The sequence below is a fragment of the Trichechus manatus genome, unplaced genomic scaffold, assembly GCF_000243295.1.
Source record: "Trichechus manatus latirostris isolate Lorelei unplaced genomic scaffold, TriManLat1.0 scaffold00055, whole genome shotgun sequence".
Taxonomy (NCBI): Eukaryota; Metazoa; Chordata; class Mammalia; order Sirenia; family Trichechidae; genus Trichechus; species Trichechus manatus.
Genome location: NW_004443991.1, coordinates 12,838,419 through 12,850,462, shown reverse-complemented (window position 1 = coordinate 12,850,462; position 12,044 = coordinate 12,838,419). Strand labels below are relative to the sequence as shown.

The 12,044-nt window shown below is 38.0% G+C and overlaps 1 non-coding gene across 1 annotated transcript; it reads right to left on the bottom strand.

Annotated features, from left to right (window-relative positions):
- Nucleotides 1–7,568: 7,568 nt before the first annotated feature.
- On the bottom strand, nt 7,569–7,675 carry LOC111820913 (U6 spliceosomal RNA). The gene has a single exon (XR_002824399.1). It is a non-coding gene; the product is annotated as a U6 spliceosomal RNA (small nuclear RNA).
- Nucleotides 7,676–12,044: the final 4,369 nt, after the last annotated feature.

The following is a 12,044-nucleotide window of genomic DNA, read 5'->3' as shown; positions in this document are numbered from 1 at the left end:
GATGGGCATCTAGGTTGTTTCCATCTTTTTGCTATTGTGAACAGTGCTTCAATGAATATGGGTGTGCATATGTCTATTAGTGTGATGGCTCTTATTTCTCTAGGATATATTCCTAGGAGTGGGATTGCATTTTGTAGTGCTTTTTTTTTTTTTTGTGGTGCTGATGTTTTCTTTGTTCCTCTTACTCTCCGGTGCTGAGTTTCTTTTGTTCGTGGATTTTTTTTCACTTCTTTTGTTTTTACTGATACTTTATGTTTTTCTTCTTTATTTTCAGGAGTCGGTTTGTTAACTTTCTTTGTGGTTACCTTGAAATTTACCCTTATATTCCTAGATTTGTAACAATCTATTATTACTTGGTATCACTTGACTTCCTCTCCATTAGAAGGTTCTATACCTACACCATTTATTCCCTTTTTTATTGTTCTGATGCTGTTGTCATTTACAGATTAACTTCTCTGGTTCCCTTTTGTAATTCTTTTGGTTTTGCATAGTCCTTAAGAGTTCATTTCCTAGGTTGGTATCTGGCTAGTACAATCCTTTGTCCTATATTCAGCCTGTGGTCTGATATTGTTTGTTCTCAGATTGAAGGACTTCCTTTAATAAGTCTTGTAAGTTCAGTTTGGTTTTTACATAGTCGCTTAATTTCTTTCTATCTGGAAATGACCTAATTTCACCATCATATTTGAACAAGAGTTTTGCAGGATATATTATTCTTGGCTGGCAATTTTTTTCTTTCAAGGTTTTGTATATGTCATCCCATTGCATTCTTGCCTGCATGGTTTCTCCCAATAATCCGAGCTTAGTCTTACTGTTTTTCCTCTGTATGTGACTTATTGTTTTTTTCTCGAGCTGCTCTCAGGATTCTTTGTTTGTCTTTGGTTTTAACGAGTGTGATTATGATATGACTTGGTGATTTTCTTTTGGGGTCTATCCTATATGGGGTTCGTTGAGCTTCTTGGATGGTCGGCTTTTCATCTTTTATGATATTGGGGAAGTTTTGTGTCAGCAATTCTTCAAAGATCCTCTCTGTGTTTTCTGTTTTGTCCCCCTGTTCTGGAACGCTGATCACTCGCAGATTTTTGCTTTTGATTGTATCCCACATAATTCTCAGTGTTTCTTCATTTTTCTTCGTTCTTTTTTCTGATTTTTCCTCAGAGTTGTATCCAAGTGTATGTCATCAATTTCACTGATCCTATCTTCCATTGTTTCAAACCTGCTCCTCAGCCCTTCTATGACACTGTCCATTTCTGAAATCTTGTTTATCTTTTGGATTTCTAATTGTTGTTTTTGTATGATTTCTAGATGTGAATTTATTTTAGCATTTTGTTCCTGTATTATTTTCTTGAATTCTTCCATTTTTTTATCTGTATTTTCCATGAATTTGTCTATTTTTTCCTCATTTTGTCTGGTATTTGCTTCAGCTCTTGGATAATTCTGAATATTAGATATTTCAATTCCCTGTCAGTTAGGTCTAGTGCCTTTTCTTCTACTGGAAGGTCATCTGGTGTTTATTTTGGACGCCTACTGGAACCATCCTGTCTTGTTTTTGTAAATGTTTTGATATTGTCTGCTGTCTTCAGGGCATTCAGTGGTTATTTTCCTTGTTTACTGATTGTAAATTTGCTTGTTTCATCCTGATTTTTTGTTTTATTTAGTTATGTCTGAACATGCGAGCTGTGCATTCTTTGTTGTTTGCTCTTCTGTGGACACGATACTTTTCACCTCCTTCTCCAATGGGCAGGGTCAGTCACTCAGGTATTGTACATCGGGGCAGGTCCAGCTGAAGGGGAGTTGCTGGGATAGGTTTTTTGTGGTACGTACTTGTGGTGACAGTGCTGACCAGGAATCATTGCAGGGCAGGTTCCAGTAGGCCGTGCCTGTGTTGCTTGGGAGAGTGATGTTCAGCACATGGAGCAGGTAGGCAGGAAGGAGGGGGTAGATTGTGACATGTGGAGCTAAGATGGGTATGGGAAAGAGGAGAGACAGGAGAGAGGAACAGGAGCCAAAAACATACACGCAAACATAAAAGAGTGGTAAAGGAGCTTGCTATTGGAGTGGAGAGATAAGAGACTGAGGAATGGGGAAAAACAAAAATGAAAAAAAAAGAAATAGGATAAAAGAAAAAAATGAATAAATCAAGAAATTCGAAATGAAGAAAGACAAAAAGGGAATGAGAGAGAAGAAAACTAAAAAAAGAAATGAAAAAAAAAACCAAAAACAATTAAAAAAGAAGAAAAAAAAAAAGCTCCCAGGGATGTCCCTGTGCTTCTGCACAGAGTAAGGGACTAGCTTCCAAGCCACATAGTACTGCCCGGCTAGAAGGGGCTCCCAAGCCGAAAGAAGAAAAAGAAAACAAACAAACGAATCAGAACAAATCAGAGCATGCAAACAAACAAACTAAAAAGCCTGGGGGGTCCCACCAGCTTGGCAGCATGGGCCGGGAAGCAGTTTCACAGTCAAGCGGTGTTTTGCAGCCTTTCAGGAAGAAGCAAAGATGGCGCATGGAGCCAGGTATTTGACAGAAAGGAGGAGAAGGTGGTGAGAGGTAAGGAAGAAATCTAAAGAAGCAGAAAAAAGCAACACCGTCAACCAACAAATGGCACTCAGGAAGCTGGCCAGTGCAGGCGGGTGGAATCCAAACAGCACTTGGGGGAAGCTCGTGCTTCCCAGACAATAGGCTGTGGCTGCAGGAAGCAGAGGAGGCTAAATGGAGGTGAAGAAGGGTGGGTGGTGGGAAAGCCTATATCTTGGGTTACAGGTTGTTCTGTCTCCTGCTGGAAGCTCCATGAAGCTGCTTTCTCATACCTCCTGTTCGCTGATCTCCGATAGGAGTCCAAGATGGCGGATCCGTGCTGAGGTAGCTGATAGGGGACCTCTGCATGTATCTCACCTTGCGCTTTGTTCTCAGTCAGTTTTTTATTCCATTCGGTGCTTGACTGAGTTCTTTATCTCTTCTTTTGATGGTTAGGGTTTCAGGATTGACGTGTGACTCTGTTTGACTTAGTTTTTCTGATCTTTGCTGCGGAGGGACGGCGTGGTGCTTCTGACTATAGCGCCATGTTGCCCAGAAGTCTCTGGACTTTTTAAGAGTGGTGTTCTTAAATGTGGTGAGTTCTGTTCCATATTTTTCTCCCGTTCTATAAGAATCTATCTAATGTAGCCCTGATTAGAATAGACAGTAGTGATAGCCAGGTACCATCTAGTTCTTTTGGTCTCATGGTAGATGAGACTGTGATTCGTGTTGACTATTAGTCCTATAGAATACTTTCTTCCCTGAGTCTTTGGTTTTCTTCTTTCTTTTTTGTTCCAGAAGAGTAGAGACTGATAGTTGTATCTTAGATGGCCACTTGCAAGCTTTTAAGACCTCAGGCTCTACTCACCATTTTGGGATGTAAGACATACTCTTTATAAACTCTATTATGCCAATTAACTGAGTTGTCCCATAAGACTATGGTCGCTAGTCTTTAAATCCTGAAAGTCAATTTCACAAGGTGTTTGGTTATGTCTAAGAAGTATCTGCACCTGCGTCCCCTATGTGGTTTACTATGCCTATGGATATACATGCATTTACACACATATATGTATGTATATATACCTATAGGTACTCCTCTCTGTACATATACATGTACCCACATATTCATGCTCGTATACTTATATACCTATATTTGTGTAACCGCACATGTATCTTTTTGGTTTTGTTAATGTTGTTTCCAAAGTATATCTATCATATCCTTTACTATAAACATCCTTTTCTCTTGTGCACTTTGTAGTGACAACATTTACCTTAGTCAAGCTGTGTACACTTCATCCATATTTGATGCTATCTTTCCCATCACTGAAACTAACAAGTGTCTACTATCTTGAGAGTGCTTCTCCTCCCCCGCCCCCCATCCCTGGTAATCACCAATGAGCTTTGGTCTCTGTATATAATTCTATTTTTTCTTCTTCTAAAAGTGCAGTCATACAATGTTTGTCCTTTTGTGACTGACTTATTTCATTCAGCATAATGTCCCCCAGATTCATCCATGTTATATGATGTTTCAAGGACTCATCATTATTCTTTATGGCTAACATAGTGTTCCATTGTATGTATGTATCACATTTTGTTTATCCATTCATCCGTTGATGGGTTGTTTCCATCTTTTTGCTATTGTGAATAATGCTGCAATGAACATAGTTGTGCATTTGTCTACTCATGTCACTGCTATTAAATCTCTAGCGTATGTAACTATAAGTGGGGTTGCTGGATCATAAAGTATTTCTATTTCTAGCTTTTTGAGGAAGTGTCATACCATTTTTCACAGTGGTTATACCATTTTACAATTCCATCAGCAGTGATAAGGTTCCCAATCTCCTCACGACCTCACCAGCATTTGTTGTTTTCTGTTTTTTTTTTTTAATTTTTTTTATCAATGCCATTTTTGCAGAGGTGAAATGTATCTCATTGTAGTTTTGATTAGCATCTCTCTGATGGCTAATGATCATGAGCATCTTTTCATGTGTTTATTGGCCTCTTGAATATCCTCTTTGGTGAAGTGTGCGTTCATGTCCTTTGCCCATTTTTTAATTGGATTGCTTGTCTTTTTGTTGTTGAGTTGTTGAAGTTTCCTATATATTTTAAAGATTAGAACCTTATTCAGGATTGCATTATGCTCTTAAAAATTAGTGATTTTCCCAAATAGCTTTAATTATGTAGGTTGTATCTGTTCATATTTACTGTATTAGAAAATAAAACTGAGCTATTTGAAATTATTTATTCTCTGATTCATTTAACAATAATGTAAACCCATTACATGTTAACTTGAAATATTTTTTATAATAAATAACTATATTTTCCAAAATGAAAAAAATTACTGGGATGAGTGACATTGTTTTATAATTTTGCAAATCTCTTTAATGTCCAGTTTAATACAGTACACATGAAGTCTCACATCTGTTTCTTCATTTAGTTTGTTACAATATCCTTCATCATGTAACCTCTAGAAAACTCCACTTTATACTAAAAAAAAAAAAAAAACTAAAAAGGCAAATAATGTCTTAGTATTCTTACTAAAATAATTTTGGCCTCATGGATCCCCTGAAAGGATCCTAGAGATCCCCATTAGTCCCTAGATCACATTTTAAAGATTTATAGAGTGAAGTCAAGACACCTCCCGCCCTCGTAAAGTGAAGTCTTTTATATGTCTTATTTCATTTAAGCAATAATAACCCTGCGAGATAGCTACTATTTTTACTTCCATTTTCCACATGATAAAACTGAGGAACAGAGAAATAAATAATAAAGTCATGCACCTGAAAAGTGGCAAACCTAGGACTCAATCTAGGTGCATTTGATTCCAAAGTTGATGCTGTATCCACCACATAAGCTGCCTCCTAAAGCACCACACCAAAAGTGGAGTTCCTTACCTAGTTTTAAAAGTTCCATCTAGATAGGAAAGTTTAGTTACCTTTTGAAGGGATCCTCTATGAAATGACTTTTAATCCATGTGATGGTTAATGTTGTGTGTCAGTGTGGCTGGGCCATGATTCTCAGTAGTTCGATAGTCATTTGATGTTGTGATCACTTCCATGATGAGATTTGATATTATGAGATCACTTCCATGATGGGATCTGCTGTGAGTAGACAATCGGTTGAAAGGGAGTTTCCTTGGGCATGTGGCCTGTGTTGAATATAAGCAGATATTCTGGCAAGGCTTGTGGGTTTTTGCTGGTGCCTGTTTGTCTCATCTCCAGTTCTCAGGACTTGAGATAGCAGTTTAACTGTGGTTCTGCCTGCCAGTCTTGGGTTTCATTGATCTTCACAGTCTGTGAGCAAGAGCCCTGCTCTCTGACTTGCCTATCTTGGGTTTGCCAGCCCCTGTGACTATGTGAATCTGGAGAAGCCACTATCCTGATCCACAGACTTGGGACGTTCTAGCCTCTACAACGGCATGAGATGTTTCCTTGATATAAATCTATATATATATATTTATACACTTCACCTGTTTTGCTTCTCTAGAGAACCTTGCCTAAAACAATCCAGAAGCTACTAGTTTCATTCTGTCACAAATGAAACTATTCTTCCAAGGCAGGCCTTTCTTTTTTGGAATGATAGCAATTGGTGGGATGGTGATACACTCCTGAGAATTTGGAAAGAAAGAGAAGAGTGTGTATGGGAGAGCTAGCTTGGAAACTGCAATTTTTGCTTGAGCCCTGCTGTGTTGAGGATGGAAAAGCTAAAGGCTAGTTTGGTGTTTCCAGTCTGCCAGAAATGTAGCCACTGCAGTCCATACAAATCTCTGCTCCCACAAAGACTACTTCCCAGCTGCAGAGGTGTAGTGGCACAAATTAACCGTTTTTCTCTGCTGAGGTCAGATAATGGAGCTGGGTGCTACACTGTCACTGTCCTTGCAGGAAATGATGGATTACAGACATCGTTATTGTCAGATTACCCAAGGATATAACAGATGTTAACTGTGACATCATCATATTCTATTAAAAAAAAATTCCTCAGGAGGTTTATAAATACAATTCTCTTTATATGTAATCTCTAGTTTCTACTACCTCAGTACCTTGTAAATGAACTTTCCTACATCTAGATGCCATAGAATTCATTCAAGAAATACACAGTCTGGAAAGAATGTCCAAAGACCACCTGTTTTTTCTCATGAATTCAAATACTACAGTGCAAAGTGCTTGAGCTTTGGAGTCACAGAGACCAAGGTTCAAGTGTGAGCTCTGCCAATGATGAATTGTACCATCTTGGACAAATGATTCAGTCCCTCTGAGCTTCAGTTTTCTCTTCTGAAATAGGAAGGACTAACTCATCCTCATGGGAACACTGTGAAGCTTAAATGAGGCTCCAAGTAAAGGGCATGGTCCAGTTCCTTGGATTCGAAGACAGATGTTAAAAAAATGTTAATTTCCTTTCCCTTCTAAGTACAGTGACCACGTAGTTTATCATCCCAACAGGATACTTTTGAGAACAAGGGAAGCTCAGTTAATAATTATACTGGGACAACAGGCATAAACATCCCAGGGAACATGCCAGCCATACTGGTGCATGATCACCCTCTTCAAATATAATATTCTGGAGGGCAGGTATGTGTTGGCATGGCTATGGTTTTGTAATGAAAGAGTAGTTTTTTGTTTTTCTTTTTTTTATTAATAAACTTAAAGACTTCATTTTTTAGAACAGTTTTAGATTGACAGAAAAATTGAGCTTATAGTACACAGATTGCCCGTATACCTCTCGCAGCCAATCCCCATACACAGTTACCCTATTGTTAACATCTTGCATTAGTGTGGTGTATTTGTTGTAATTGATGAACCAATATTGACACATTATTATTAACTGAAGTCCATAGTTTATGCTAATGACTAGGAGTTTTGACTTATTCTGTTTAGCAAAAGAAAAGTTTCCTCTATCTTTTTTTTAAATTTTTTTTATTGTGCTTTAGATGAAGGTTTACAGAACAAATAGTTTCTCATTAAACAGTTAGTACACATATTGTTTCATGACATTGATTAACAACCCCACGACATGTCAACACTCTCCCTTCTCCAACTTGGGTTCCCTATTATCAGCTAAAAATATGGAACGCTTCACGAATTTGTGTGTCATCCTTGTGCAGGGGCCATGCTAATCTTCTCTGTATCATTCCAATTTTAGTATATGTGCTGCTAAAGAGAGCACTCCTGTATATGTTTTTGTGGCTTGATAGCTCATTTCTTTTAATCACTGAATGATGTTCTGTTGTATGGATGCACCACAGATTGTACCATTTCCCTATTGAAGGACATCTTGGTTGCTTCCAGTTTTGGGCAATTGTGAATAAAACAGCTATAAACATTTGTGTGCAGGTTTCTGTGTGGACATAAGTTTCAACTCATTAGAGTAAATAGCTAGGAGCACAATTGCTGGATCATAGGATAAGATTAGGTTTAGCTTTCTAAGAAACTGCCCGAATGTCTTCCAAAGTGGCTGTAGCACTTTGCATTCCCACCAGTGATGAGTTCTTATTCCGTGCTGTTCAATATCCTCACCAGCATTTGGCATTATTAGTTTTTTCATTATTTTTATTTCCCTCAGATTATCACTGATTCACGCACACCTTGATTTACACTCAGAATTTCTTTAATGATATCAATCATTTTGAACTTATATTGAAGTAGTTAAATCATTTTTCCTGATTTGAGTCCTCTAAAATACATCAATTATAATTAATCTAAAGAGAGTCTTAAACATCAACAATAAGGAAAAAAGTCAGAATTGTTTTTGGTCATAGAAAGAATTGCACGCAAATTCAGTGTTTTCTATGAAACAATCATTTTGGAATTTTTTTTCTTTTAATCTGAAAAGTAATAGAATACAAATATTAATGTTCAAAGTTTCATGTATTTTATTAGTTCTTTTTTTAAATTAATTACTGGAGAAGTGAGAAACAAAAGGAGAGAAGTGGAAGAAGCATTTTACAATTTATCAGGTATCTTGTTTATTTGTTTGATATCATGTCTGTTTTGTTTTTGCCAAAATAGCAGTAGATGATTTTTTTTTCTTATAAAAATCTTCAGTGAGAGATCTATACCTTCCCAAATTTAACACCTGTGTCTGTATGCAACATGTTTTGAGTAGGAGGTGGAATGAAGTGACAATGAGCATGAAATTCATTGTTTGAACCAAATACATCATCTCCCGACCTCACAACCCTATCAGATCATCCTGCTGTCATCTCTCTTTTCGTTATTCAACACCCTCATTACCCGTGTCACCCACATTTGAAACTTTGATGTCATCTTTGACTCTTTGCTCTCTCTTACCCTTAGTTATAAGCTATCATCACATAACAATGCTTTTTGTTTTGTTTTATTTATACCATTCATTGCACAGTTGGAACAAATGAGAAAAAGACAGCTGGACTATCTTGCTGAATATAACTCTGTATGCCAATTCCAGACTGGAACATATAAAACTGAATCTTTGATTATAGCTGTCGTGTGCCATTGAGTTTATTCCAACTTACAGTGACCCTTTAGGACAGAGTAGAACTGCTCCATAGGGTTTCCTAGGTTGTAATCCTCACAAGAGCAAATTGCCAGGTCTTTTCTCCCACTGAACCGTTGGTGGGTTCAACCCACCAAGTAGGCTTTATATAAATATATCCTCTTTAAGATTTCAAGAAAATATTAAGAAGGCAGCCCTACATGCTTCCAAAAATCTTCCACAGTTGATAGGGGAAAGAAGAATATTACCTCCAGTGGACAACTATTAAAATATATACTACCTCAATGACGAGATGGATTTTCTGCTAACAATTTTTCATTAACACTATGCTGTTCATTAGTTTATAAGATTAACCAGTTACCACCTTGGAAGACAGGGGAAAATTCACTTCCCAGCCTTCCATTTGGCATTCCTCCAAGCAATCTTCCTTGATAGTGACACAGTGTCTCCATAAATGAAAGGCTAATCAAGATACTCCTCCATATAAATCCTTCAATAGACCTCATTATATACAGGATGAAATCTAAATGTTCTTGGTGATTTGGCTCTGACTTATTCCTTCAGCCTCGCCTGTCCTCAACTATTCCTCCAAGAGCACTATTGTATTGTCATTCCACAGCCACACATGCCAGGAAGTTTTCTCCTGGACTTTCACTGATAATCTCCTTACCTATCTTCAAGACTCAATTTGGGCAAGACCTCCTCTTTAAAGCTTACACCAATTGCCAAAGATGAATTTATTTATTCATTTAACAAGAATTTATTGAGTCTTCATGCCAGGTACTGATGTAGGTGCTGGGATCAAAGTAGATTAAGTTCTTATTCTCAAGAAAAACTCAGAATAGTGTAGGAACATGGGCTGCAGGTGGGACTTTTCTTATCATAAAGAAATATATAATAATAAGTAAATTATTAGAACATAAATAAGAGAATTTCATATGTTGTTGTTGCTAGTTGCCGTCAAGTCAATTTCAACTCATAATGACCCCATGTGACAGAGTAGAACTGTCCCATAAGGTTTTAAAGTTTGTAATTCTTTACAGGAGCCGCCAAGCACTTAACAATTGTGATAGCAGGGTCACATAGTGTTATAAAAAACAAACGAACAAAAAAGCTACATAATACAGAGAGACTAGGGGAGGGTAACGGTAAGTGTGGTAAACAGAATAAAGGGCCCCCAAATATGTTCATGTCTTAATCTGAAGAACCTGTGAATATATTACCTTACATGGCAAAAGAGACTGTAGATAAAATTAAGGTTAAGGACTTTGAGATGAGGAGATTATCCTCGATTACTCAACTGGGTCCAATCTAATCACATGAGCCCTTAAAAATGGAGGACCTTTTCTAGCTCTGGTCAGAGAGAGAGAGAGATGTGATTATAGAAGAAGTGTTGGAAGAGGCAACACTGCTGGCTTTAAAGATGAAAGTGGCCACAAACCAAAGAATACGGTGCCCTAGAAGCTGGAAAAGGCAAGGAAACTGGTTATTCCTTAGACCTTCTAGAAAGGAACACAACTCTGCCCAGTGAGACCAGTGTTAGACTTCTGATCTACAGTACAGTAAGATAAATTTGTGTTGTTTAAGCACTAAGTTTGTGGTAATTTGTTACAGCAGCAATGGGAAACCCATACAGTGAACTACTTAGGACCAGCTGGTGAGCTATGTTTTTCTCTAAGGAAGAACATTTGAGCTGAGACCTGAATGATGACAAGAAGCCAACCCTGTGAACCTCATGAGAAGAAGAGTCCAGGCAGAGAGAAGAGAAATACCATGTCTGTGAGGTTGGAGCAAGTTTGGCATGTTTTAAAATAATAGCAAGGGCCAAGGTGGCTAGAACATGTTAAGAGAGGGAGAGACATGCCAGGTGAGATCTGATCTCCACATAGGTGCCAAGGTATCAAGAACTTTTTGCCACCATGATTCTATCATAGCACTTTCCTCATCACAGCATACACAAATGGTAGTCCTTCATTGCACTGTGATTTCTTTGAGATCCTTAAGAGCAGGGACCAGTCACATTCGTCTTTGACCCCAGCACAAAGTCGTTGTAGTGCCTCAGACATAGTAAGCTCCCAAATGTATCATTCTGGGACCTATATGTGAGATTCTTTAGAAAAACAGAACAATAGTAAGATTAGTCTCTGTCCCAGCTGGGAGCTTCTTGGATTTTAATTTCTTCCTGGTTGTTACCATTTGGGTAACTGAAATGATCTGTGATGGTGTGTGAGTTAAAATGGGGAAATTCAAATGACAAAACAGAATTATTGACTGGTATCCCCTGTGGGGGATTTCCTCAACACTGCTATCATGATAAGCTATATTTCTTACTTTAAAAATAGTAGCCCTTGGGTGTTTCTATGAGGAAAAATCTTCCTAACAGTTAAATTCTATTTTCTGAAGTCGAAGTAGAGATAAGTACATTCTATTAATGCAGGGAAGTGATTGTGGAGGGCTAATTATGTGCCAGAGGCTCTTTTCATTCAGGCCTCACATATTGGTGTTTTATCATTCCCATTTGATAGATAGGAAACACAGCCACAGCAGAGCCAAGTCATTTGCCCACAGAGACAATGCTAGTAACTGGACTAGGACCCTCTGGCTCCAGAGGCTACATTCTTAAATCCCAGGCTACACCGCAGATCACCATCTCTCCAATCCCCAGGAAGGGGCAGAACAGGGAGTTAAACACTAAGTCTGGTTGGAAGCATGCTCTAGACTGTATGTAAGTTATTTAAAGGTGTTTAGAATTCCCACTGTAAGTCTTGTCTCCTCCTCCCTTTCTTTATAGCTACTGTCTGGATTAAAGATCATGCAAGGACCCCTCTTAAAATATATTTTTGATGGAGTAAAGGGGGTTAGGGAAATTTCCTCAAAATGTCTGTTAAGATACATGAGGAAATGCTAATGATCATCAGCCATTAGAGAAGTGCAAATCAAAACAAATCAAAACTACAATGAGATACCATCTTACCCAAACAAGGCTAGCATTAATCCAAAAAACACAAAATAATAAATGTTGGAGAGGTTGTGGAGAGACTGGAACACTTATACACTGCTG